At 51.9% G+C, this 14745-nt stretch overlaps 1 long non-coding RNA gene across 1 annotated transcript in view; it reads left to right on the top strand.

Moving 5' to 3' along the window:
* The window catches only part of LOC137302368 (uncharacterized), a 37181-nt gene extending 22856 nt beyond the window's left edge, over positions 1 to 14325 (top strand). The window contains exon 3 of the long non-coding RNA XR_010958444.1: positions 9761 to 14325. This is a non-coding gene — a long non-coding RNA (uncharacterized lncRNA). The remainder of the gene's footprint in view (positions 1 to 9760) is intronic.
* Positions 14326 to 14745: the final 420 nt, after the last annotated feature.

Below are 14745 nucleotides of genomic sequence, written 5' to 3'. Positions count from 1 at the left end.
TGGGGGTGGGGGTGCATTGAAAATTGTCACCATTTCAGACCCGCCTCCAACCCGCTCATTTCCGGTTTTCACGGGGGTGGGCGAGGGGCGGGCGACCAACCCGCTCCCAGGGGGCAGGGCGGGCCTTAAAACCTTTCATGGAGGCTTCAGGCATCCAATTTTTACTAATTCCAGATTTGAACCCCGGGGGGCTCATTCAGGATTCCTGGGCCTTCTATTTTACTCCTTGTGAAAGGAGGTGAGAAGGCCCGAGAGTAACAGGTAGGTGCCTAGAAAGGCACAGTTTGTGGGTCCTGAGGAGCAGGAGTGCTTCCCCTAGGCCCAACAAGCCTAACTGCACCGACACCCCACCCCCCCGCCGATCACTGATCCCCGACCCTGATCCTCCCCCTCCGACCCCGATCCTTCCCCTCCAACCCCCGACCCTTTCCCTCAACAATCGCTGACCCCTGCAATGACCCTTGATCCCGCACCCCCCCCACCATCACTGACCCCCGATCCCATCCCACATGACTTGCGACCCCCGTGCCCACCCATGCCCATCCGTGCCCTCCCATCCATGCAAACAAAGATGTACCTGGAGACGTCCTCTCCTTGGCTGGTTTCCTGTCCCACAAAGACCAGCCTGTCAATCAACCGATCAGTCAGACAGGAAACTGACAAAAAAAAATAAAAGATGTCCTTCCGTCAAAATCGTAAGGACATCCGGGAAACCCGTCCTCATGGGTTTCCTGACCTCAAATTGACCCCCGCCCCTTTCCCGGCTCCGTTTTAAAATCACCCTCATAATCTCTGAACATCAACCATGGAGTGGAGTGAACAAATAGGTGGCAGCTGCAGTTAAAGGCAGAGAAATGGAATATATAGAGAGAGACGGGTAGGGAGAGGGAGGGATGTGGAGAGAGAGAGAAAAGTAAATTCCGAAAGAGGGAGGGTGGATAAAGAAAAGGAGCGACTTAAACAGAGAGGGGTGGACGGCAGACAGAGAGATCCAGGAACGGGGCAAAATGTGGGGATTGTGTAGAAAATGGGTCTTCAAAATTGCAGAGAACAGAGCCAGGCACAGAGAGAAAGTGGATAGGGACAGAGTGGGAGGGAAGAGAGAGGGTAAAGAGTGATTGATGGGGATGATAGAGAGGGACGAAAAGGAAGTGAGAGAGTGAGGGGTAGGGAAACAGTGAGGTGGACTCAGAGGTGAGAACTCTGTTGGGAGAGAATGGGAGATGGGGAGCAAGGTAGGGAGGGGTGCGGATCGAGTGAAAGGGACAGGGAGGAAGAGAGATACACTAGTGTGCAAGGAGTTGGAGGCAAATAAGCAGGGCAACAGGAATAGTGAGATAGGCAATGGGAGATGGAGAGGGATGAAGACAGATACAGACCGTGTCAGAGAGAGAGAGAGAGAGAGAGAGACTCGAACGGGAAGGGGGAGACAGGCCCACGGACAGCTGTGTTCGTGCTGCAGGTCAGCCATTCTTTAAGATTATCTCAGCTATTTAGATTCACAGATTATTCATTTAATGGAGATTTCTTACAGTAAAGAGAGAGCAGGTCCCCAGTGACACCAGGACCTGAGTTTTATTAACACAGCACATGGAGATTTCTTACACAGTCCAACCACTTACTGGCAAAGTCACACATTGTACAAAAGGGATCCAACAAACTCCTGAAATTTGTCACAGTTACAAAGAAGGTGATTCATATATTAGTGATAACACCCTGTGTACAACTTGCTGTCTACAGGAACTGAGCTAACTGGAGCTATGTTTACTTTTTAAAAAAACTGTGTCCCCGACCCTGTCTCCCCGTGTGTCCCCGACCCTGTCTCCCCGTGTGTCCCCGACCCTGTCTCCCCGTGTGTCCCCGACCCTGTCTCCCCGTGTGTCCCCGACCCTGTCTCCCCGTGTGTCCCCGACCCTGTCTCCCCGTGTGTCCCCGACCCTGTCTCCCCGTGTGTCCCCGACCCTGTCTCCCCGTGTGTCCCCGACCCTGTCTCCCCGTGTGTCCCCGACCCTGTCTCCCCGTGTGTCCCCGACCCTGTCTCCCCGTGTGTCCCCGACCCTGTCTCCCCGTGTGTCCCCGACCCTGTCTCCCCGTGTGTCCCCGACCCTGTCTCCCCGTGTGTCCCCGACCCTGTCTCCCCGTGTGTCCCCGACCCTGTCTCCCCGTGTGTCCCCGACCCTGTCTCCCCGTGTGTCCCCGACCCTGTCTCCCCGTGTGTCCCCGACCCTGTCTCCCCGTGTGTCCCCGACCCTGTCTCCCCGTGTGTCCCCGACCCTGTCTCCCCGTGTGTCCCCGACCCTGTCTCCCCGTGTGTCCCCGACCCTGTCTCCCCGTGTGTCCCCGACCCTGTCTCCCCGTGTGTCCCCGACCCTGTCTCCCCGTGTGTCCCCGACCCTGTCTCCCCGTGTGTCCCCGACCCTGTCTCCCCGTGTGTCCCCGACCCTGTCTCCCCGTGTGTCCCCGACCCTGTCTCCCCGTGTGTCCCCGACCCTGTCTCCCCGTGTGTCCCCGACCCTGTCTCCCCGTGTGTCCCCGACCCTGTCTCCCCGTGTGTCCCCGACCCTGTCTCCCCGTGTGTCCCCGACCCTGTCTCCCCGTGTGTCCCCGACCCTGTCTCCCCGTGTGTCCCCGACCCTGTCTCCCCGTGTGTCCCCGACCCTGTCTCCCCGTGTGTCCCCGACCCTGTCTCCCCGTGTGTCCCCGACCCTGTCTCCCCGTGTGTCCCCGACCCTGTCTCCCCGTGTGTCCCCGACCCTGTCTCCCCGTGTGTCCCCGACCCTGTCTCCCCGTGTGTCCCCGACCCTGTCTCCCCGTGTGTCCCCGACCCTGTCTCCCCGTGTGTCCCCGACCCTGTCTCCCCGTGTGTCCCCGACCCTGTCTCCCCGTGTGTCCCCGACCCTGTCTCCCCGTGTGTCCCCGACCCTGTCTCCCCGTGTGTCCCCGACCCTGTCTCCCCGTGTGTCCCCGACCCTGTCTCCCCGTGTGTCCCCGACCCTGTCTCCCCGTGTGTCCCCGACCCTGTCTCCCCGTGTGTCCCCGACCCTGTCTCCCCGTGTGTCCCCGACCCTGTCTCCCCGTGTGTCCCCGACCCTGTCTCCCCGTGTGTCCCCGACCCTGTCTCCCCGTGTGTCCCCGACCCTGTCTCCCCGTGTGTCCCCGACCCTGTCTCCCCGTGTGTCCCCGACCCTGTCTCCCCGTGTGTCCCCGACCCTGTCTCCCCGTGTGTCCCCGACCCTGTCTCCCCGTGTGTCCCCGACCCTGTCTCCCCGTGTGTCCCCGACCCTGTCTCCCCGTGTGTCCCCGACCCTGTCTCCCCGTGTGTCCCCGACCCTGTCTCCCCGTGTGTCCCCGACCCTGTCTCCCCGTGTGTCCCCGACCCTGTCTCCCCGTGTGTCCCCGACCCTGTCTCCCCGTGTGTCCCCGACCCTGTCTCCCCGTGTGTCCCCGACCCTGTCTCCCCGTGTGTCCCCGACCCTGTCTCCCCGTGTGTCCCCGACCCTGTCTCCCCGTGTGTCCCCGACCCTGTCTCCCCGTGTGTCCCCGACCCTGTCTCCCCGTGTGTCCCCGACCCTGTCTCCCCGTGTGTCCCCGACCCTGTCTCCCCGTGTGTCCCCGACCCTGTCTCCCCGTGTGTCCCCGACCCTGTCTCCCCGTGTGTCCCCGACCCTGTCTCCCCGTGTGTCCCCGACCCTGTCTCCCCGTGTGTCCCCGACCCTGTCTCCCCGTGTGTCCCCGACCCTGTCTCCCCGTGTGTCCCCGACCCTGTCTCCCCGTGTGTCCCCGACCCTGTCTCCCCGTGTGTCCCCGACCCTGTCTCCCCGTGTGCCCCCGACCCTGTCTCCCCGTGTGCCCCCGACCCTGTCTCCCCGTGTGCCCCCGACCCTGTCTCCCCGTGTGCCCCCGACCCTGTCTCCCCGTGTGCCCCCGACCCTGTCTCCCCGTGTGCCCCCGACCCTGTCTCCCCGTGTGCCCCCGACCCTGTCTCCCCGTGTGCCCCCGACCCTGTCTCCCCGTGTGCCCCCGACCCTGTCTCCCCGTGTGCCCCCGACCCTGTCTCCCCGTGTGCCCCCGACCCTGTCTCCCCGTGTGCCCCCGACCCTGTCTCCCCGTGTGCCCCCGACCCTGTCTCCCCGTGTGCCCCCGACCCTGTCTCCCCGTGTGCCCCCGACCCTGTCTCCCCGTGTGCCCCCGACCCTGTCTCCCCGTGTGCCCCCGACCCTGTCTCCCCGTGTGCCCCCGACCCTGTCTCCCCGTGTGCCCCCGACCCTGTCTCCCCGTGTGCCCCCGACCCTGTCTCCCCGTGTGCCCCCGACCCTGTCTCCCCGTGTGCCCCCGACCCTGTCTCCCCGTGTGTCCCCGACCCTGTCTCCCCGTGTGTCCCCGACCCTGTCTCCCCGTGTGTCCCCGACCCTGTCTCCCCGTGTGTCCCCGACCCTGTATTTGGCGTTTTCTCCCTTTCCCTGTCTCCTTCTCTTTCTCTGACTGAAACTTGTCTGATGAGTGGTAACACTGTCATACAAGGTACTTTCTGAATCCTCACTGCCTGTCTGTACAATTCACCTTCTCCCCCTAACCTCTGTGGTGTTGCCGTGGATTTCTTCCAAACACACATTTGCCTCACCCCTTTCTGCTTTGTCAACATCTCTTCCTTTGAGCATTATCTCTGGACTCCTCCCCTTCGATCACCTCCCTGCCGATCCCCATACCCCGCCCTCCCATTGCTCCACTGATCAGATCTCATTGACCTCCATTGGTTTCCTGACCCTCAACACATTCCCTATAAGTCCCTCCAAGGTTTGCCTGTCCGACCTCTGCAAACGCCTCCATCTCCATGTCCCACACTCTTTGATCCTCCAACACTGGCCTTCTGTGTATTCACTCATTCCTCAGTTCTCCTTCTGCGGCAGTGTCTCCAGCTAACCCGGCTTTACTCTCTGTTAATCCCTTCTGACTGACGGAAACTTCATCTACTCCTGTTAAATTCCTCCATTGACTATTCTAACTGAGTCATAAGTCATTATTAAAAAAATATCAGGCTAATCGGCCGTTTTAAAACAGCAACGGACCTTCTGCGGCCTGGATGAGTCCGTGTTTCATGTCTACAAGGAGTGTGAGAGGTTGCAGCCCCTGTTCCACTATTTAAAGGGGCTACTCCTCAACTTCTGGTTGCGCTTCAGTCCCACGCTCCTCATCTTTGGCCACCGGGTGAGGAGGAGGGCGGGTCAGTCGGAGGATCTGTTCCCGGGCCCGGCCAAGGTGGCCATCCACAGGTCCAGGTTAGGCCTGGCCCGAGGGGGTGGTAGCTCCGACTGCCGGCCTCTCTTCCGTGGCCTTGTCCGCCCCAGGGGGCCCTGGAGAAGGAGCACTCGGTGTCCGCCGGTTGCTTGAGGCGACCGGTGGGCACCGCAGGGTTTGGACCGTACAGTCAACATCAGCAACAACTTAATGATTTAATTAAATTAGTTTCTTTTGTCCTTCTTTGTACGATTTGGGTTTAATTAGTTGTGCCCCTTAAAAAAAACAGCGACTGAATGTGGAAACATTCCTTCACTGTGATCAACACCAGTCATTCCCAGACTATTGAGGACCAACGGCTGTTAAAATATCAGACACGGAGTTACAGGAATGTTTTAAGGGGGCCCAGAAATAGTTAAAAGAGAGAATTAACCCCACAGATGCTGTAGGCGGGCTCGATTATTAGTCCAGTCCAGTCCCCGACCCTGTCTCCCTGTGTGTCCCCGACCCTGTCCCCCCCGTGTGTCCCCGACCCTGTCCCCCCCGTGTGTCCCCGACCCTGTCCCCCCCGTGTGTCCCCGACCCTGTCCCCCCCGTGTGTCCCCGACCCTGTCCCCCCCGTGTGTCCCCGACCCTGTCCCCCCCGTGTGTCCCCGACCCTGTCCCCCCCGTGTGTCCCCGACCCTGTCCCCCCCGTGTGTCCCCGACCCTGTCCCCCCCGTGTGTCCCCGACCCTGTCCCCCCCGTGTGTCCCCGACCCTGTCCCCCCCGTGTGTCCCCGACCCTGTCCCCCCCGTGTGTCCCCGACCCTGTCCCCCCCGTGTGTCCCCGACCCTGTCCCCCCCGTGTGTCCCCGACCCTGTCCCCACCGTGTGTCCCCGACCCTGTCCCCCCCCGTGTGGAAACTAATATCCAGTCGCTAATTCACAGCCCTTCCTCCGGACAATTACATTTCGGGTCAGACTCCCTGAGGACGTGTTTAAAAAATGATCTGAATACAGAACATGTTTTGATAATGTTACTGTCTGTTGCTTTTGCTCATTTTATGTCGGGTGCTATTAAATTTAATTTTGATCTAACTTATGACAACAAATTAATTTAAAGGAGATATCGATGGCCCTGATGCTGAGTCCCTTTGGTAAATTGAGGTGATAATTGTGATCTGGAATTGAGTTGTGATGTTGGGAAGTCAGTTCCCGCTTCACTTCAGCCGTTTTCCTCATTTGACCAATTTACCAATTAGAGTAAACGGATATTTAATCACATTGAGCAGATCCTCTCTGAACTTACTCTGGGTCACTGTGTAAATGGCCGTGTTCGTGCAGGAACTCAGAAGCTGAAGCAGAATTCCCGCTTGTTCGAAGGTTGCAAAAGGGTTATAGAAAGATCTGTGTTTAAAGATGCTTTTAATTCGATAACATAAAAAATATACGACCGTTGTCATCCAGAGCAGGATAAAACTGCCGGATATGGCAAAAAGTAAAACGATGGACCTTCTGCGGTTCTTCATCTCAGGGTCCTTGTCATTCTCACCATTGCTGAGGTCCCGGAGGCTCCTTCGGGCCCGACTGGCCACTAAAATGCGTCTGACGGTGAGAGCATTAAACAATAAAATCAAACAGAATGGAAGCAACGGGGTTAACAGCTGTTCAATCCAAGAAAATGCGATCCATGTGGGTAGATTATAAAACTGTGATGATACAAGGCAACCCCACGGTATATTGTTAATTGTTACATACGGATACGAATTATACACGAAGGGCCGGGGAATGTTCTTTAAACCGAACAGCGCGCTCAAAGTCACGATAATCACAAGTGAAGTTTTCTCGGTGCAATATTTTGTTTTCAGCTTCTGACAACTAATGGCTACAAAACGATCAAAGGTAAAAGCGACCGTTAACCAAACAGAACTGTCTGTGGCAGTCGGAGCCAGGAAGAGAATGAATCTGCAAACAGGAGTGTAGAGCAGGAAAGTGTCCCGCCAATAAAGATGAGCAATCCGATATAAGATCACATTACAGGCAATCACCAGGAGATCCGCCGTCGCCATGGCCACCAGGTAGCGAGTGATACATTTGGAGAGACCGCACTTTCCACGGGACAGGATCACAATCGCCAGCAAGTTCACTGAGAGAAAGAGAGAAACAGAAACAGTGAAATCACTAACCGGGCTGATCAATGAGCTCTCAGTTTAACTGATGTACATGGGCTATGATTGTGTTTATTTATTGGTTTTGCCCCTTGGCTTCTGCCTTCTGTTCCGAAGGAGCAGCTCATTCTGGGAGGTTCCTTTTGGGTGACGGTGGCCCCGGGATCCCTCACCCGACAGCTGAGTCCTCACTTGTGACCCTTGAGATTAAGTTTATTCAGTCGATTCCGACACTGGGAGGTCCACGGGGCAGGACGTCACCAAATTTGAAAGCAAATGCGACAAGATAATTTCCCGTAAATTAGGCAGACAGGCAGGTGGAATGGGCGGGACATGGCAGATGAAATTTAATGCAGAGAATTGTGAAGTGATACATTTTGGCAGGAAGCATAAGGAGAGGAAATATAAGCTAAATGGTACAATTCTAAAGGTGGTGCAGGAACGGAGAGATCTGGGGATATATGTGCACAATTCTTTCAAAAAGGAATTGGATAAATACTTGAAAGGAAAGAAAATTGCAGGGCTGCGGGGAAATGGGACTAACTGGATTGCTCTGACAAAGAGCCGGCACCGGCTCGATGGGCCGAATGGCCGCCTCTGTGCTGTAACAACTCTATGATTCTCAGAGATGGATCCCAGAAGCCGCGCTATATAAGAACAAATGACCGCCAACTCTCATTCATGTTCTCCAGCTAAACCCCTCTTGAATTAATGCCAAGTCTGGTTTCCCCCACTCTCCACAATAACATACATGGGCAGCAGCATGCAGTCATTAGTACATAAGTACATAAGAACATAAGCAATAGAAGCAGGAGTCGGCCATCCAGCCCCTCGATCCTGCTCCGACATTCAATAAGATCATGGCTGATCTTCGACCTCAACTCCACTTTCCCGCCCGGTTCATTCTCTTGGAATCTAAAAATCTATCGATCTCAGTTTTGAATATATTCAATGACTCAGCATCCACAGCCGACTGGGGTGGAAAATTCCAAAGATTCACAACCCTTGGAGTGAAGAAATTCCTCCTCATCTCAGTCTTAAATGTCTGACTCCTTATCCTGAGTCAATTATCTCTAGTTCTGGACTCTTCAGCCAGGGGAAACAGCCTCACAGCATCTACCCTGTCAAGCCCTCTCAGAATCTTACATATTTCAATGAGATCACCTCTCAATCTTCTAAACTCCAGAGAGTATAGGTCCATTCTACTCAATCGCTCCTCACAACCCTCTCATCCCAGGAATTAATCGAGCGAACCTTCTATTTATAAGCTATAGTTCAATTGGGAGCACTCTCGCCTCTGAGTCAAATGGTGGTGGGTTCAAAGCCCCATTCCACGAAAGTTGCACCAACAATCTCGGCCGATCTTCCAGTGTCGGACTGAGGGTGTTGCTCTGTCAGTAGATACTGTCTTTCAACCAACATCACTAAGAAATCAAATTATTTGGTGATTATCACATGGCTATTTGTGGGACTGTACTATGAGCAAATGAGCTGCTGTGGTTCCTACATTACAACAGCAGCTACACTTCAAAAGTACTTTATTGGTTGTAAAGCGCTTTGGCAGGTCGGGAAAGGTGTTAGGTAAATGCAAGACTTTCTTTCTTTTCTTCATTGCATCCCCTCGAAGACAAGTAAGGAGACCAAAACTGTACACAGTATCCAGGTGTGGTCTCACCAAAGCCATGCACAATTGCAGCAAGACTTCCTTACTCTTGTACTCCAACCCCTTGCAATAAAGGCCAACATTCCATTTGCCTTCCCAATTGCTTGCTGTAACTGCATGTTAACTTTCTGTGTTTTGTGTACAAGGACACACAAATCCCTCTGAACATCTACATTTAATAGTTTCTTATCATTTAAAAAAAATCTGTTTTTCTATTCTTCCTACCAAAGTGAATAACCTCACATTTCCCCACATTATACTCCATCTGCCACCTTCTTGCCCACTCACTTAACCTGTCCATCTCCCTTTGCTCACTCTTTGTGTCCTCCTCACAGCTTACTTTCCCACCTAGCTTTGTATCGTCAGCAAACTTGGATACATTACACTCGGTCCCTTATCTAAGTCATTCATATAGATTGAAAATAGCTGTGGCCCAAGCACTGATCCTTGTGACACCCTACAAGTTACAGCCTGCTAACCTGAGAATGATCCGTTTATTCCTACAGTCACCTTTTTTCACCAAGCCCTTACAATACTTTAAACATCAAATGCATAAAAGTCCTGTAAAGTCATTGCAGGAATATAATTATGATCTGAGAGGAACATTTGATGGGAATACAAGATTGTACCTTCAACTCAGGAGGACAGTTTCTGTCACATGTTTTATTTATCTGATGCGTATTCCATTTGTTCCCTGTCCTTCTATCCTGAAGACACTGAATCATGCCGGGATACACAGCCGCAATCTGCTCTCCGGAACCCCAGGCGATCGGTCCTCGGGAAACACGACAATCTCACCCGGTCCTTCCTCACCCGATCTCCACAACAGGCGCGCTTTCCACCAGGAGGTAGTGGATTGCACTCAGGACTGTGCGCCCTGCCTGTTTTACCCCTGCCTGGCCAGGGAGCACCAAGGACACATTTAGACCCCAGACTCGACAGGTCAGCACAGAGCGAGGGTGAGTTACTCGGTGCATTGACCAATGGGATAAGAATGAAAGTTTTAGCTGTATCACAAAACTTTGCAAAATAACATTCTATGTTTACCAGACTCAGCGTTGAAATAGTTCAATGTTCTGTTACTTACACCATACGTGCTGATAATGACCTACCAGGTAACCCAATTGCTGCGAGAATAGGGTAATAAACTGCTTCTGTCTCCGCAATTGCAGGCACATGCATTTCTCTGTGGAGACGATTAATTTCGATGCTGTAAAGAGGTATGCGGACTTCAATGTCAGGTAACGAAGTTAAAGCAGCGAGATACTTATAGTTTAAGTAAACCTCTCATGAGACAATTAGATCGCATATCTGCTGATATTACTTACAGACTCTTGAACAAACAGGTTTTGGTCCCATCTGACCTTTGACTATCACAATCATTAAGGTGACGGAACATTACACATCGACCAGCTGAGTAACCTTTTGGAACAATGAATTGTACAAAGGCAGAGCCACAATTTCTAAGTTAAATATATTAAATGAAGATTCAAACCACAAGCACACCGTGCAAGAAATATCGAAACTCAGTTCACCAATGTGAAAGTTCCACTTGAATTTTCTGTACTCCCATTGCCAGCCTGGTCCGACTATTCCCTCTATCGCCACCGGTAGTTTGTGAATTGTAATTCAGTTTAAATGGAAAAAAACAAAATTAACCTGGAACAAAAAGTGACCACGAAGCTGTCAGGTTATCCTAAGTGGTTCACTATTGTCGTTTAGGGCAGGAAACCTGCCGTGCTTACCGGTCTGGCCTATACGTGATGATGAACTGCCCTCTGAAATGGCCAAGCAAGACACTCAGTTGAATCAAACCGCTATAAAAAAAGGTTAAGGAGAATAAAATCGGACGGACCACTTGGCTGCCTCCCAAGCATCGAATTCGGACATGACAAAGGCACACCCAGCGCAGTCGAGCATGAAAACTCTTCCAACATCTGGGGACTGGCGCCAAAGTTGGGACAGCAGTCCCACATTCTAGTCAATCTTACAGAATCAAAGCTATCAGCAAAAGTCCCACCATCATCCTTGGGTACATCCTCCCCCACCGGCAGGCCTGACCCACCTGAAGTGGATATACAGTGTGGTGCGAGTGACCCTGGAATTCTTCAACATTGACTCTGGACCACATGAAGTCTCAAGGCCTCAGGTCAAACATGGGCAAGAAAACCTCTTGCTGATTATCACCTATCACCTCGCCTCAACTGATGAATCAGTTCTCCTCCATGTTGAACACCACTTGGAGGAAGCACAGAATATACTTTGGGTGGGGATTTCAATGTCAGTCACCAAAAGTGGCTCAGTAAAACCACCATTGACAGAGCTGGCAGAATCCTGAAGGATATAGCTACTAGACTGGGCTTGTGACAGATAGTGACAGAAACAACACGAGGTAACAATCTACTTGACACCGTCCTCACCAATCCACCTGTCGCCAATGCATCTGTTCATGACAGTATTGGTGGGAGTGACCACCGCACAGTCCTTGTGGAGACCAGGTCCCAACGAGGAAGCCCTCTATCGTGTCATGTGACATTCTCAACTTGCTAAATAGGAAAGATTAAGAACAGATCTAGCAGCTCATAACTGGGCATTCACGAGGCACTGTTTTGCCATTGGCAGCAGCAGAATTTTAATCCACCACAATCCGTAACCTCATGTCCCGGCATATCTCTCACTCCTCCATCACCATCAAGCCAACCCTGGTTCAATGAGTAGTGTAGAAGTGCATCTCTGGATCAGCATCAGGTGTAGCTGAAAATGAGATGTCAACCTGGTGAAGCTTCAACACAGGACTACATGCTAAACAGCGGAATCAGTAGGCGATAGACAGAGCTAAATGATCCCATAACCAACGTATCTGGTCCAAATTCTGCAGTCCTGCCATATCCAGTCAAAAATGGTGGCGGAGAATTAAGAAATTAACGGGACGCAGAGGCTCCCTGAACATCCCCATCCTCAAAGGTGGTGGAGCGCAGTATGTGAGTGCAAAAGACAAGGCTGAAGTGTTCGCAGCCATCTTCAGCAAGAAGCACCAAAGGGATGATCCTTCTCGGCCTCCTCCTGAGGTCCCCACCATCACAAATGCCAGTCTTCAGCCAATTCGATTCACTCAACAAGATATCAAGTCACGGATGAACGCACTAGACACAGTAAAACTATGTGCCCCAACAACATCCCAGCTGTAGTGCTGAAAACATATGTTGCAGAACCAGCCAAGCTGTTCCACTACATCGACAACACTGGCATCTACCAGTAGGAAGAATAAGGAGGCCTCACACTACTTGGATAATAAAAGTCCAAATTGGATGGAGGACCAAATGGTCGAGGGGGACAGATACACAAATGACTAAAAGTAGCGACGCAGATTAATAAGGCCATAAAAAGGCAAATCAAGCACTGGGGTTCATCTCTAGAGGGAAAGAATTCAAAAGCTGAGAAGTTATGTTAAACGCTTATAGAACACATGGAGTACTGGTCACAGTTCTGGTCTCCATATTATAGAAAGGATATAGAGGCATTGGAGAGGATGCAAAAAAGATTCACAAGTATGATACCAGAACTGAAAGAATATATGATGTGGAGATGCCGGTGATGGACTGGGGTGGACAAATGTAAGGAATCTTACAACACCAGATTATAGTCCAACAGTTTTAATTGAATATCACAAGCTTTCGGAGCTTTCCTCCTTCGTCAGGTGTGTGAAGGTTTCCATAAAAGCTCCGCATATATAGTAACAGAACAATGCCTGGTGATTACAGATAATCTTTCCAACTGCCTGTTATCACACCTCTGCATGGATGGTGTTCAGACAGGGGAACATTACACCCAAGACCACTGAATACGCAAGCGGTCAGATTACAAAGACATAAGAACATAAGAAATAGGAGCAGGAGTAGGCCAATCGGCCCCTCGAGCCTGCTCCGCCATTCAATAAGATCATGGCTGATCTGATCCTAACCTCAAATCTAAATTCATATCCAATTTCCTGTCCGCTCCCCATAACCCCTAATTCCCTTTACTTCTGGGAAACTCTCTATTTCTGTTTTAAATTTATTTAATGATGTAGCTTCCACAGCTTCCTGGGGCAGCAAATTCCACAGACCTACTACCCTCTGAGTGAAGAAGTTTCTCCTCATCTCAGTTTTGAAAGAGCAGCCCCTTATGCTAAGATTGTGCCCCCTCGTTCTAGTTTCACCCATCCTTGGGAACATCCCTACCGCATCCACCCGATCAAGCCCCTTCACAATCTTATATGTTTCAATAAGATCGCCTCTCATTCTTCTGAACTCCAATGAGTAGAGTCCCAATCTACTCAACCTCTCCTCATATGTCCGCCCCCTCATCCCCGGGAAAAAAAGAGACAGAGAGAGAGACAAAGAATGGCCAGTTGTATTAAAAACAGATAAGTTTTTTTTTTCCTCTCCCCCCCCCGCCCGCGGTGGGGTTACATGTAGCGCGACATGAACCCAAGATCCCGGTTGAGGCCGTCCTCATGGGTGCGGAACTTGGCTATCAATTTCTGCTCGACGATTTTGCGTTGTCGTGTGTCTCGAAGGCCGCCTTGGAGAACGCTTACCCGAAGATTGGAGGCTGAATGTCCTTGACTGCTGAAGTGTTCCCCGACTGGGAGGGAACCTTCCTGTCTGGCGATTGTTGTGCGGTGTCCGTTCATCAGTTGTCGCAGTGTCTGCATGGTCTCGCCAATGTACCATGCTCCGGGGCATCCTTTCCTGCAACGTATGAGATAGACAGGCACCTTAGCCAGTGGGTGAAGTTTCTCCTTATTTACTCGATCAAAACCCCTCTTAATTTTGAACACGTGGATTACTTCTACCCTTAACCTTCATTGCTCGAAGCAGAACAATCCCAGGTTCTCGATTCTCTCCCATCCCTGGTATAATTCTGAAAATCTCCTCTCCATCCTCTCCAAGACCTTGACCTCCTTAATAAATTATAGTGAGATGAACTAACATATCACAGGCCGGGGATCCAACTTGCCCTGTGGGGCTCAGTACCACACGGGTGAATCCAGGTAACTTAGCTCAGGCCGAGGACTGAGCCTCGGCTTTTCTTGCTCCGGGGCTCAGTAGCACACCTCGTGAGATCAGCTAACTCAGTACAGGCTGGAGATTGAACATGTGCCCATCCTGCTCTGTGTGGGACTCAGTACCACACCAGTTGAGATCAGCTCACTCAGCACAGGCCGGGATGGTGGAGAGAGACAGAGACACGTGTTGTGATCTGTAACTTTTTATAAACACTTCAGTTTATTTCACTCCGTGTCCAACACCGTGCGATCTCCCCTGGTGTGTCAGCTTTCTGTGTTCATACAGTGTAATGTATTGAATTGTCTCTTGGATCACACGGGGTGGTAGACGGGGGTCTGTGTTCAAGGGGTGAGCTCTGATTCCCGCCCTCTTCTGGATTGAAAGGAGAAAAGAATGAATGAGAGAGAGAAGCGATGTGGGAGAATGGATGATGGAAGAATTTGTCCGTGAACCTGATTAAAGTGGCCCAAAAACAAGATAATATTAAGATATCATCAGCAGAACATTAATACAAGCTGTAAAACAAAAGCAAAATGCTGCAGATGCTGGAAATCTGAAGTAAAAACAGAAAATGCTGGAAATACTCAGCAGGTCAGACAGCATCTGTGGAGAGAGTTCTGATGAAAGGTCATCGGCCTGAAAGGATG

This window comes from Heptranchias perlo, chromosome 35 (genome assembly GCF_035084215.1).
Source record: "Heptranchias perlo isolate sHepPer1 chromosome 35, sHepPer1.hap1, whole genome shotgun sequence".
NCBI classification, from domain to species: Eukaryota; Metazoa; Chordata; class Chondrichthyes; order Hexanchiformes; family Hexanchidae; genus Heptranchias; species Heptranchias perlo.
Note: the sequence above shows the minus strand (reverse complement) of the source record. Positions and strands in the feature narration are given on the sequence as shown.